Source organism: Mobula hypostoma, chromosome X2 (genome assembly GCF_963921235.1).
Source record: "Mobula hypostoma chromosome X2, sMobHyp1.1, whole genome shotgun sequence".
NCBI classification, from domain to species: domain Eukaryota; kingdom Metazoa; phylum Chordata; class Chondrichthyes; order Myliobatiformes; family Myliobatidae; genus Mobula; species Mobula hypostoma.
This window is the reverse complement of record NC_086129.1, coordinates 28304749-28317397: the sequence shown is the minus strand read 5'-3', so window position 1 is coordinate 28317397 and position 12649 is coordinate 28304749. Positions and strand designations below refer to the sequence as shown.

Sequence of the window (12649 nt, the reverse complement as noted above, 5' to 3'; positions counted from 1 at the left end):
GCCTGTACTCTCAAAGTCAAAAAGACAAGAGTCAGATATGGACCCATGTGAAAATGAAAACAAAATGGAAATTGGCAGTGAAGATAATGCATTTTTTTACATTCCCAGGTGCCGGAAACAGTATCAACGTAATTGAAAATGTATCAGAAAAGGAGCTGAGTGAGGAGAGCTTGAGACAGACTGAAACCTTTTAGGTTTACGACAAGAAAACCAGCATAGCTTGGGTCCATTGAAGTTCCCATGGCTACATCTTCAAACTGAAAAAAAAAGTGAGTAGAGTTGAGGAAGTTGCTAAACGTAAGAAGAATTCTACCAGCCAGGCAAATTAATGTGTTGGTGGAGGAGACTAGTTGGGTGCACGGGAATTCATTCATATCTCTTCAAGGAAAGGACGATCAAGGAATGTAAGTTAACTCCTGATGCATTAGAAGAGAATGAGACACACTGACTGTACATAATGTATTAGTGCCACTGTTTATAAAGGCAAATAACTGAGGGGAGCTGAACTCAATGCATTTTTTTGTTGACTGCAATAAACTCGCAAATAATCACAACCGGTATAATGTTTCAAAAGTCACACTGTGCAGGACATTCGGTTCTTAAAGAACTCCTCACATTTAAGTACATCACACATAAAGAAAGGAACACAATTACCATATATTACCAAGCACTAGCAAGAGAGATTGGGTTGCAAAATGTGTTACAAATTCAGTCACACTCTTTTAATTTCTGTTTCTCTGGATTAATTCACGGTGCTAATGTCAACTATCTTTGTCAGCTAGCAATATATAGATGGATAACTTTGCTTAATTAATTTTCAAAATATTTGTCAGAAAGACAAGCCATAGAATTTGAGTAAAGCACACTCTGTTTTTTTCTTCTCAGCATTTTGGCTGAAACCTTTACTGGTGACCAAAATGGCGAAGAATTATAATGGCTTCCAGTATTCCCAAGAACATAGACCACTTAGAAAGTGGAACATGCAACATTGAACATAGAACAGAGAACATAGAACAATACATCATAGGAACAGGCCCATGGATCCCAATTTTGTGCTGAATTAGCTAACATAATGATACATAATCAAGCTAATCCCTTATACCTGCACATTTTTGCACATCTCTCATTATCTGCATATTCACATGGCTATCTAAGAGCCTCTTAAGTACCTCTGTCATATCTGCCTCCACCACCAGGAGTAAAGGCTTTGTGAAATTAAAATTTGATTATTTGAAAACTATTGTGAAAGATATGGCAGCATCTACACAGAACATAGAACACTACTGCATAGTACAGGCCCTTCAGCCCACAATGTTGTGCTGATCTTTTAACTTCCTCCTTTTCCTCCTACATAGCCCTCCATTTTTCTTTCACTTATGTGTCTCCCTCTAATTGGCAGTGCTTTCCATGTCCCAGCACTCTTTGTGTAAAAAAATCTATCTCTGACATCCCTCTCTAGGCTTTCATTCAAACACATAAAAATTATACCCTCTTGTATTAGCCATTTCTGCCCTGGGAAAATGGCACTGGCTGTCTGCTCTATTAATGCCCCTTATCATCCTGTACACTTCTATCAAGTCACCTCTCATCTTCCTTTGCTCCAAAGAGAAAGGCCTTAGCTATCTCAAACTTTTCTCGTAAAACATTCTCTCTAATCCAGTCCAAGTGTAGTCTAACCAGAGTTTTATAGATGTGCAACATTACCTCACAGCTTTTGAACTCATTCCCCCGACTGCTGAAGGCCAGCACACCATACATCTTCTTGACTAGCCTATCAACTTACATTGTGTTCGATCTGGGCATGTCTAGATTTTTGGAAGTCAAAAATGAGGCATAAATCTTGGTGGGGCCATTTTATTAGGTGTTCATAACAAAGAAAATAACAGGAACCCACTTACTCTACTGTAAGGAATGGAGACTTCAAGAACGAATGGAGAAAAAACAGAAAAGCCAAGAAAAAAAAATCAAAGTCATGGTCATCTTATACAAGCTAGATAGATATAAAAAACATATCATTGATCAGAGATAGCCAAAGAAATAGTCAGATTCAGGGCATGAGGCAGTTGCTGAGAATCTTACAGAAAAATACAGAATCAGCTATTCTACAATTACTGAAATTTCACTGGACAATATAACACAATTAGGCATATATAGGTGATTATATAAAAATACAAGCAAACATTATAATAAGTTAAGCTATGAGAAAAATACCAATATTACACTCTAATTCCACAACGGCATCTTTGAAGGATCTATGGACATGGGCTCCTAGATCGCACTATTCCTCCACACTGCTAAAAATCCTGCCATTAACCCTGTACTCTGCTTTCAAGTTCAGTCTTCCAAAGTGTATCACTTCACACTTTTCTGGATTGAATTCCATTTGCCACTTCTCAGCTCAGACCTGCATCTCAAATGTAACATACGATCACCTTCAACACTATTCACAACCCCACCAACCTCTGTGTAATCTACAAACTTACAATTCCACCCTTCCACTTCTTCAGCCAAGTCATTTATAAAAATGTCAAAGAACAGAGGTCCAAGAACAGATCTCTATGAAACATCATTGGACACCATCCTCCAGGCAGAACACTCTCCATCTACTACTGCCGTCTGCCTCCTGTGGGAAAGCCATTTCTGAATCCTTGCAGCCAATTTTCCCTGGATTACATCCCTCCTGACTTTCTGAGTGAGCCTATCATGGGGAACCTTGCTGAATGCCTTACCAAAATACATATACACCACATCCACTCCTCTACTTTCATCAATTTGTTTTGTCATTTCCTCAAAGACTTTAATCCAGCTCATGAGACACAACCTTCCTCTCACAAAGCCATATTGACTATTCCTAAGCAGACAATGCTTCTCCAAATGCTCATAAATCCTGTCTCTCAGGATCCTCTTCTCCAATACTTTGTCCACCACTTGCATAAATTCCCAGGATTATCCATATTAACTTCCTTAAACAAAGGTATAACATTTGCCACCTTCCAATCTTCTGGTACTACTCCCGTGGCTAGTGAAGACACAAAGGTCATTGCCAAAGGCGCAGAAATCTCTTCATTCAGTTCCCATAGTAACCTGGGATATATCCCATCTGACCCTGGGGACTTACCTATCCTAATATTTTTATAGTATGTATTTTATGTACGTATAGCATGTATTTTCTATTTACTTTCATACTTTATGAATGTACATTCTGCAATAGAATCTACTTTCTCTTCACAAGCCTTTCCCAAATGCACTCTTTCTTATAAACGCATTTGTTTATAAGATGTGGACATTGTTTCTGACAATTATTCTTCATCCTGAATTAGCCAGGAACTGAGGAAGAAGTTAATAATCATATTGGAAGTCCTGGAGCCATATATAAGCCAGTTGGGCTGAGGAAAGGGATTTACTTTCCTGAAGGACATTGATAAATTGGATGTAGTTTTACTCAGTATAGTAGTTTCATGGATCCTGCGGCTTGAACACAACTCATGTCCTTAGCTAAATCTGTCAGCCTTTGCCATGTCACTGATTATGGTACAGCTTCAATATATTCAACTATGTTGCTGTGTGGAATAAGTTGTTGAATGCTCTTGGAGACTCAAGAGATGGTAAGTGCTGGAATCTGGAACAAAATAACAAACTGCTGGAGGAACTTAGTGGTTGAGACCCCGCTTCTGGGCCCCAAAACATCATAATTTTCTTTTTTTCTCCACAGATGCTGCAGGACACACTGACTACCTTTTGTGGGTTTATTTTGCTGAATTCACTTTATCCTTCACCATCTTGCCTCTTCAATATATTCTAAGAGACTCGAGGGGCATAGGGAGGTGAGTATATGGAATAAGCAGCCAGGGGAAGGTATAGTAACAGTGTTTAAAAAATACTTAGACAGGTACGTGGAAGGAAAGGTTTATAGGAATATGTAAAGGAGACTAGTTAAAAAAGGCATCTTGGTCCACATGGACCAGTTGGTTCAAAGTCTTGTTTCTGTGCCGAATTGCTCTATAACTTTAATAACTCAGATGGAAAGAAGCTCAAATCTTAACGAGTCAACTTGACCCAATTAAAAATATGTAAGTATTAAAAGCCAGAGTGCGTATCAGGGTCCAGTATGCTGTTGAATTGTTAAAAAATGTGACTGTCCATTAGAGAAAGAAACACATCCTATGTGAGTTGAGATGAGCACTTGAATCACCATAGAAGAATATAAACTAATTGCTGGAAAGTTGGCTTATCAGTGACAGACGTGACATGGTGCATTGAAGAGCCTATTGCTGTGTAATGTGACTCAGTGACTAATCCCAAAGCAATGTTGCTATCTCCTAACAGCTTTGATCCACACTTCGCTGGAATGCCCTCAGTCTAAAACTGAACTTCAGCAAAGTCTGCCCAAGCTATTCCACAGTTGAACACTTGTTCGTAATACTTGTAGGTTGTGCAATAATATTTCATTGTACTAGATGAGAAGTAGTTTCCAGTCTAATCACTAACTTTCTTTCATCTTAACCTTTCTCAGCTTTCTCTAATTTATCATTATTAATATGGTTAGTTAAGCTCAGCTGGCAAGAGCAGGAAAGTGCATCCAAGTTGCTGAGCATCTCTTTATGATAACTCAAGGTACTGTATATGCCAAGATATTGATTATTGTGAAGAGCAATTACTGTTAAGTAGGGAAATTTGGCAAACAAATCCTGTAAACAATGAAATTTTGTCCTTCAGTGAAGTAAGTCAGCCCTGGGGTGATGTCACTTCAGACAATCTAATGTTGCTGGATCTTAACTATCCTCTCAAAGACACTCAGTCATGGGGCATTTACAAATGTGCAATACTGACCAGTTCAGCAAATCCCACCTTCTGCATATGAAGTGAAATGCAAGAAATTCAGTGATCAAAGTTTAATTCACCGAGGAAGAAATTTTACCGAAGATATCTAAAACACTTTTTTTCTTATCCACAAATAATACCCAAAGCCGGAAAAAACTACAGGAATGCCTGTAAGTTAAAGAAAAAAATACTTCAATAGACAAAATAACAGAGAGAGACCATTACCCTTTCTCTGCTCTTTGTTTCCTAGACAGATTCAAGCAGACAGCTCTGCTATGGAGACAAAGTGTTTTGGAAAGCTTCTCCCTAACTGCTGTTGCAAACTATACAGGGAATAATTTGTCATATGCTGCAATCTTAAAGTGGTACACACACGGCTTCAGTGACCAGACATGATCCTGAATTCGGTGTTGTCTTGGCAGATTTGATGTGTTTTTCCTGTGACCAGATGGGTTTTCTCTGGCTACACTGTTTTTTTTCCCACATCCCAAATTTGTGCCAGTTGATATGCTAATTGTTAACTCTAAATTATCCTAGTAAAGGTGGGTGGTGGAAAAATCAGGGGAAGGTCATGGACATGTGAGAAAGAATCGGTTGCAGGGAAAAAAGTTGGGGAAGGGGATTGGTGAGCTTGCTCTCTGGGGCTGGTATAGGATGGTTTCCTTCTATGTCAAAAGGAAATTAAAGAACTGTATATGTTTCACTTCTTCCTTAATAATATTAAATAAAAAAGAATAAAATCCAAAACAATTGTCGAGATTTGTTGTTTTGACATAAAGCTTTCCAAATACTTGGTCAATGGACTACCTTTTAAAGTCATTCCTACGCTTGCCTCAGGGTAGGTCTTCAATGGTCTTGGGTGTGATGTTTGTTGAGTAGCTGTCACCATGGCTTTGTCTGATGTAGGTTTCCTCCTTGCTGGGTTTCCCACTTTTAGCAATAGTTGGACTTAGGCACCTCCATGGTAATTGTGGGCTGATCATTTCCCCCCAGTTTTTCTATCCCTTACTATAAATGCTTTTTATGCAGAGCTGATCAGTTTGGAGGAGATGTTACTGGAGTTAGATAAATGAGGGCAATGGAGGGAAAAATTGCTGGAATGTTAAGCACAGAATGTAGCAGCTGTAGAAAATCTGAAATAAAAGTGAAAGATGGAAATACTCAGAAGATAAGGTAGCATGTACAGAGAGACAAAAGTAAGTTAATGTTATAGGTGGGTGCACTTACATCAGAACTGGCCAGTTCTGACACAAAAAGTAAAGGCTGGTTGTACCTGAAAGTATTGAGATCAAGGACCATAATGCTCCTCAAGGTGATGCTTTAGTTTCATTTTGTCAGCATAGGAGGCCAAAAACAAAGTGGTTATGCTGGGAATGGGATAGAAAGTTAAAGGTATGGGCAACTGAAAGCAAAACAGTTCCCAAAACTGTGTTTGAGATCTCCAGTGTAGAGGAAGTAACATGGAAAAGCATTAAATGCAAAGATTGTTTTGGTCCTGGATGGTGGGTTGAAAGAGGTAGATGTGCAGGCATTGTATCTCCTAGAGTTGCATGTTATAGACCATTCCCAGTATGTTCAGTATGAAAAGACAGAAGAAAGAAACTATTGTTCTTGTTTCCTGCAGTTATTTCAGATTTTTGGCAGCTGCTGTGTTCTGTATCACAGTTTCATTTCCCTCAAGTTACACTCCTATAGGCCGATGGGCTGTGATTAACAAACACCATCACCTTCTGTTAAGAGGCATCAACAGCATTTGTGTCTAAGGACAGTCTTGGTCACCAGCTCACATACTCTGTTTCACCAGTCTCTGTTTTCTCCACTCATCTACCAGCTTACACTTAAAACATTAACTTGAAACATTAACTCAGATGCCTGTTAGGTCCACTTCACCAGATGGATATTACCTTGGAGATCTTTGCCAAAAGATGGAACGATCAGCAATGTTGTACTCGCTCAGTATTATACAGAATGTAAGAAATGAATTGCCTAGATTCATTATGGGCCCTACAACACTCAATGTCCAAAAGCAAAGCTTTTGCCAGCTTAGCTTTCAAAGTAAACTTATCAATTATTATTGTTTATTAGCTTAGTTAACACTTGTAGCTTAATTTTGCTCGGCTGCCTCTGAGCTCGGAAGCTGTGTGCTTCAATCATGCAGTATGGAATGAATGCATGTTCGAGGAATATTTGTAGTCCTGAGAGATGACTATCATTAGATTTAATGATATTCATCTAAGACCTTAAACTTGGGCCATATCTTCCTGTTGCGATTTAAATAATTTTTTTCCCCTATTCATTGCCTACTCTTACTGAACTGTCAGGAAAGTTTGGATGTTTAAGCAGCAGGAAGGCACATTAACAGCAACCCACAGAATTGCCGGTAAACCAAGTTCTCTGGAATCCAAGGGAGAAAAACCAAGTAGCTTCTTTAAATTCACACTGCACACACTTTGCATGTAAACAGCAGGAAGCAGTGTGTGGATGTTCTATCTTCTAAAGCTATACTTATCGAGTGTGCGCAATAGCTTTATAAAATATATATACCATGGATTGGAAATTCAATTTAGGTAAGCACAGTTATTGTGGCTCTAGACTAAGATGTCTGAGGTGCAATCAATTTTACGACGAAAATCAGTTCTGGATTACTGAGTTCAAACACTGCTTCACCTCTTCCGGGATTGCAATTCGGACAGATGAGGCCACAACCCTTTTCTTTTGAAGCTGCTTTGAAAACCGTTTGCAATGAGTCTGGCGTGTCTCACAAAGCCAAATCTCACAGCAAGCAGCAGCTGACTTTGATTTGCCCAAGTTCATCATTCATGCTCTGAACTAACTGAAGGAGCGGGGAAATGGGAATTGTTGCAGGAGCAGCAATGTGGCATTTTGGAGGAACAACTCCACTGAGAGGCTGGTCATGGCATTCACGATTCAAAATGAAAAATTCCCCAAACCTTTCAATTTAACTGTTGGTCAACAGTGCTTGAAACATATATAAAATAAACTTTAAATGATCAAACAAAGAAAGGAAAGAAAGATATTCAACTATTTGACAACTTTTTCAAAATTCAGTACATCTCAAAGTGGTTGACATCAAAGAATTACCATGGAAAATTAATAACTGTTGTAAAGCAATGAACACAATTTATTCCTGTACAGGAAAGTTTGTTAAATAGCAGAATAAGAATATGCAGTGCAATCATGCCAATAATTTGACCGAGAGTTACATATCGGTCAGCGTATAAGGAACAATGAGGAAGAATAGTGATACAGAGTACCTGATGCTTGGTACCATCATCAGTGTAATATTCCCTCAGCACCAGCATGCAGTGGCAGAAGGATTTTTTATTTAGGTCCCTGGAGTCAGAGGCAAGATGGGTACCACTGAGGTTTGCAATGCCCTTCACAAAGTTACTCATTTTAAAATGTGAGTTGCATCGTAGAATTTTTTCTGAGTGGAGAAAGGCTCATTTATGAATTTAAGCAGCCTACTGGAAATCCTCAGCAGGTCAGGTAGCCTCTGTGGAGAAAGAAACAGAATTAACAACGAGGTTTGATGACGGGTCAGCGATGTGAAACTTTAACTTAGATTCTCTTTTATAGATGCTGCTTGGCCAACTGAGTGTTGTCAACATTTTCTGTTCATGTTCAGGTTAATGGTCCTTCATCAATGCGGAATTTTCACCAGAATTTTTTCTCAAGAGAGGCCATCAACCTGAAACATTAGCTCTGTTTGTTTCTTTAGAGGCATTGCCTGAGCCAGTGAGTATGCCTATTATTTCAGATTTCTGACATCTGTTGTATTTTGCATCTAGCTTTGAATTTTATCGCTTCCATGACTTCATGACTTGCATTACACATATATATATATGTAACTACAGAAGGGGGCATTTAACTTTGGTCTTGCTCTTTGGTTGGTATGTATCATCATTTTTCTTCATAAACCTACAAGTTCCATATGGGATCATAAGATATTGGAGCAGAATTAGGCCATTTGGCCCATCGAGTCTGCTCCACCATTTCATCATGGCTGATCCAATTTTCTTCTCAGCCCCAATCACCTGCCTTTCCCCTGCATCCCTTCATGCCCTGACCAATCAAGAATCTATCAACCTCTGCTTTAAATATACCCAATGACTTGGCCTCCACAGCTGCCTGTAGCAAAGAATTCCATAGATTAACCATTCTCTGATGAAAGAAATTCCTCCTCATCCCCATTCTAAAAGGACTCCCTTCTATTCTGAGGCTGTGTCCTCTGGTCTTAAACTCTCCCACCATAGGAAACATCCTCTCCACATTCACTCTATCAAGGCCTTTCATCATTTGATATGTTTCAATGAGGTCACCCCTCATTCTCCTGAATTCTAGTGAATACAGGCCCAGAGATGTCAAACACTCACCATATGACAAGTCAGTCAATCCTGGAATCATTTTTGTGAACTTCCTTTGAACTCTCTCCAGTTACAGCACATCCTTTCTGAGAAAAGGGGCCCAAACCTGCTCACAACACTCCAAGTGAGGCCTCATCAGTGCTTTATAACGTTTCAACATTACATCCTTGCTTTTATATTCAAGTCCTCTTGAAATAAATGCTAATACTGCATTTGCCTTCCTCACCGCAGACTCAACCTGCAAATTAACCTGAAGGGAATCCTTCACAAGGACTCCCAAATCCCTTTGCGCCTCAGTGTTTTGTATTTTCTCTCCATTTAGAAAATAGTCAATCCTTTCATTTCTTCTACCAAAGTGCATGACCCATACACTTCCCGACACTGTATTCCATCTGCCACTTCTTTGCTCATTCTCCTATATCTGCCTGTCCTTTTGTATCTTCTCTACTTCCTCAAAACTACCTGTTCCTTCACCTGTCTTCATATCGTCTGCAAACTTTGTAACAAAGCCATCAATTCCATCATTTAAATCATCGACATATAACATAAAAAGAATCGGTCTCAAAACAGACCCCTGTGGAACACCATTAGACACCAGCTACCAACAAGAAAAGGCTCATTATATTCCCACTCTTTTCCTCCTGCCAATCACCCACTGCTTTATCCATGCTAGAATATTTCTTGTAATATAATGGGCTCGTAGCTTGTTAAGCAGCCTCATGTGTGGCACCTTGTCAAAGGCCTTCTGAAAATCCAAGCACACAACGTCAACTGAATAAAGTAATCCAGATCCCACAAGAATCTGAAGAAGAAAATGGTCCTTCTGCTCCCCTCTGTATCTTTTGCCAATGAGTTTGAATCTCTGGTTATTGACTCAGTCATCACTGGCTTTTCTTTAACACAACATCATCATTTTAAATGCATCTATAAGGTCTCTCATGTTTTTTTTTTGTTTCGAGGGAAAAGTCAACATTGAAAATCAATAACGTTCCTGGGAGCATTATGTACCCTTTAGTGAGGCCTTTACGTCTTCTCTAAGTGTGGTGGCCAGAATGGTACAAAATAGTCTAGCTGAGATCTCATCAGTTTTGAGCAGCTTACATTGTTTTCACATACTATAGCTTTGAATTGAACTTTGGAGACTGATATTTATTAACTGTCTATCTCTTTTGTGTGTATATATGGCCCTTCTATTTGTACATAGCTTTCAACATTCACAGCTCAGAGATGTACTGTAACAATCCTTCTGCCACGACTTTACCTATTCCCCTATCCAATCTACCTTCACCCATTTTGCTGTGCAGAATAAACTTTTTTGATTAACACACACAAAATGCAGCAGGAGCTCAGCAGGCCAGACAAATATGGAAAAAAGGCACCTATGAAAACGAATAAACAATCGACACTTCACAACTAGACCCTTCATCAGGACTGAAATACATCATTAGGTCTCGGCTCGAAACGTTGACTGTTTATTCCTCTCCATAGATGCTGCCTGAGCTGCTGAGTTCCTCCAGCATTTACAGTGTGTTAAACCTGGATTTCCAGCATCTGAAGAATCTCTTGTGTGTGTCAACTTGAAGCCTTGTACTGTGCCCAGCACCATATCCTGCTTTGTCAATAAAAACAGAATATTCTGGACTCAGCAGGTCAGGTAATGTTTATGGAAAGTTGGAACTCTTCATCAGAACTATAGAATTAACAGCTTAATGAAAAATGAAGTGAGGCCAGGATGCGGGTAAAAGAGAGAAAAGAGGACAAAATATATTGAAGTAAGCTGAAAACAATCCCTGTCACTACTCAATGCCAAAATTAACAAAAATTAGTAGTTATTTTCCTATTTTCCCTTGGCCAATGAAGTTAATTATTAAATAAAATAAAAATCCACTGTGGATGTGATATGGATATTTAGGCAACTAGCTCATTAGAAGTGAGCAATTCACGGCCAGACATTCATTATTAAGGAATGGCGATCTGCAGCAATTATCTTTGCGATGTTGTCATCTTTAGACTGTTTTGTGAAAATGAAATGATTACAGATTTTCATGCAAAGTTGATTACCGTTTATGCTGTTCCTGGCCTAATAAACAAGAAAATAATGAATAATTTATCATCTGGGCTAGCTTCTGATTTTGTTCATACTTCATGCAAATGATATAAACATTTGCTCAGTTCCTTAGAGATGGAGGGCATGACATACATTTTAAATACACTTCTACGTTTTCTGAACACTCCCATCACCCAATGTCAAGCAGGGCAGAAGGAATTTGACTAACTGTTCAATGAATGTTCAGCTGACAGAAACAAGTGTTGTAGCTTCTAAAAAATTTTAATTTGAAGGAGAAACTGGCTATCGATGTCTGGCTGGCAATAAAGCTTTAACAGATGGATCCAGAAATTAGTGGGAACAGAGAATTCCCAAACTCTGCCTTTGTACATATATTACAGGTTTCACTGCTGCTGCTGATGTCTCATTAAACGGCATTAATTTCTGTATCCAGAAGTAAATAACCACGAGGAAACAAGATGCCCCCAATCCTAAAGGTTAGACCTTAATTCCATGAAAAATGATGGAATAGATGAATATTTCTTTGGGGGTAATAAGATTTTAATTTCTCCACTTCTCTTGGAAAGATGATGCCTACAAAGTTGATCTTTGGATTTGTAGTCTATATACTACTAAAACTCTCATGCTCTGTCTGTCTGTTTGTCTGTTTGTGACCTCCAATTAGCGCAAACAGTGCATTACAGCGGCACTTTTTTTGGCTAAATCGCATTAAAATCCGCTAACTTACAGAATACAGGCAAAGTTCAGGGTTATATATTCGTATAAAATTGCTCATTCACCAAAAATCAACAGGCTGGCTTTCACCCGAGAGCCGATCGGCCATCATGGAAATCGGGACGCGACAGCCAGACGCATGCGCACGGCCAGCCCCAGCAGCGACACCTACCGGAACAAAAGGGCAGGGCAGCTCTATTTCGAGAGGTTACATTCTGCTCATCACCATCAGCATGTACAGGATTGGGACAGATCTAACTACCACCCATCAATAAGAGGTAATTAAATCTTATTGTAATGGTGTACTTCGAGACACCTATAAAACCCTTTGCTGCAGTCAAAGGACAGCGGTGACTATATCATGTCCATTTAGGAGAGCACCAACCACATAATAAAGAATCATCAGCATCCTTTGGTGTTACTGCTTCGTATCTTCTATCCAGCATTAGGGTAAAAAAAAATGGTCAGCCTAATTATGCTGTGTAGAAAGGGAAGGGGGACATTATGGTGAAGAGATGACACCAAACGTCGTCTGGAAGCGGCAAGGAGAGGGAGAGAACAAGAATTGGATGAGGCAGGCTCAAAGAGTCAGGACAGAAAAAGATAGAAACATAGAAACATAGAAAATAGGTGCAGGAGTAGGCCATTCGGCCCTTCG

General features: G+C 39.2%; 1 long non-coding RNA gene across 1 annotated transcript in view; it reads right to left on the bottom strand.

The window, feature by feature from the left end:
* Window positions 1-8333, bottom strand: part of LOC134340708 (uncharacterized) — a 42266-nt gene extending 33933 nt beyond the window's left edge. Inside the window, exon 1 of the long non-coding RNA XR_010016609.1 lies at window positions 8097-8333. This is a non-coding gene — a long non-coding RNA (uncharacterized LOC134340708). The remainder of the gene's footprint in view (window positions 1-8096) is intronic.
* Window positions 8334-12649: the final 4316 nt, after the last annotated feature.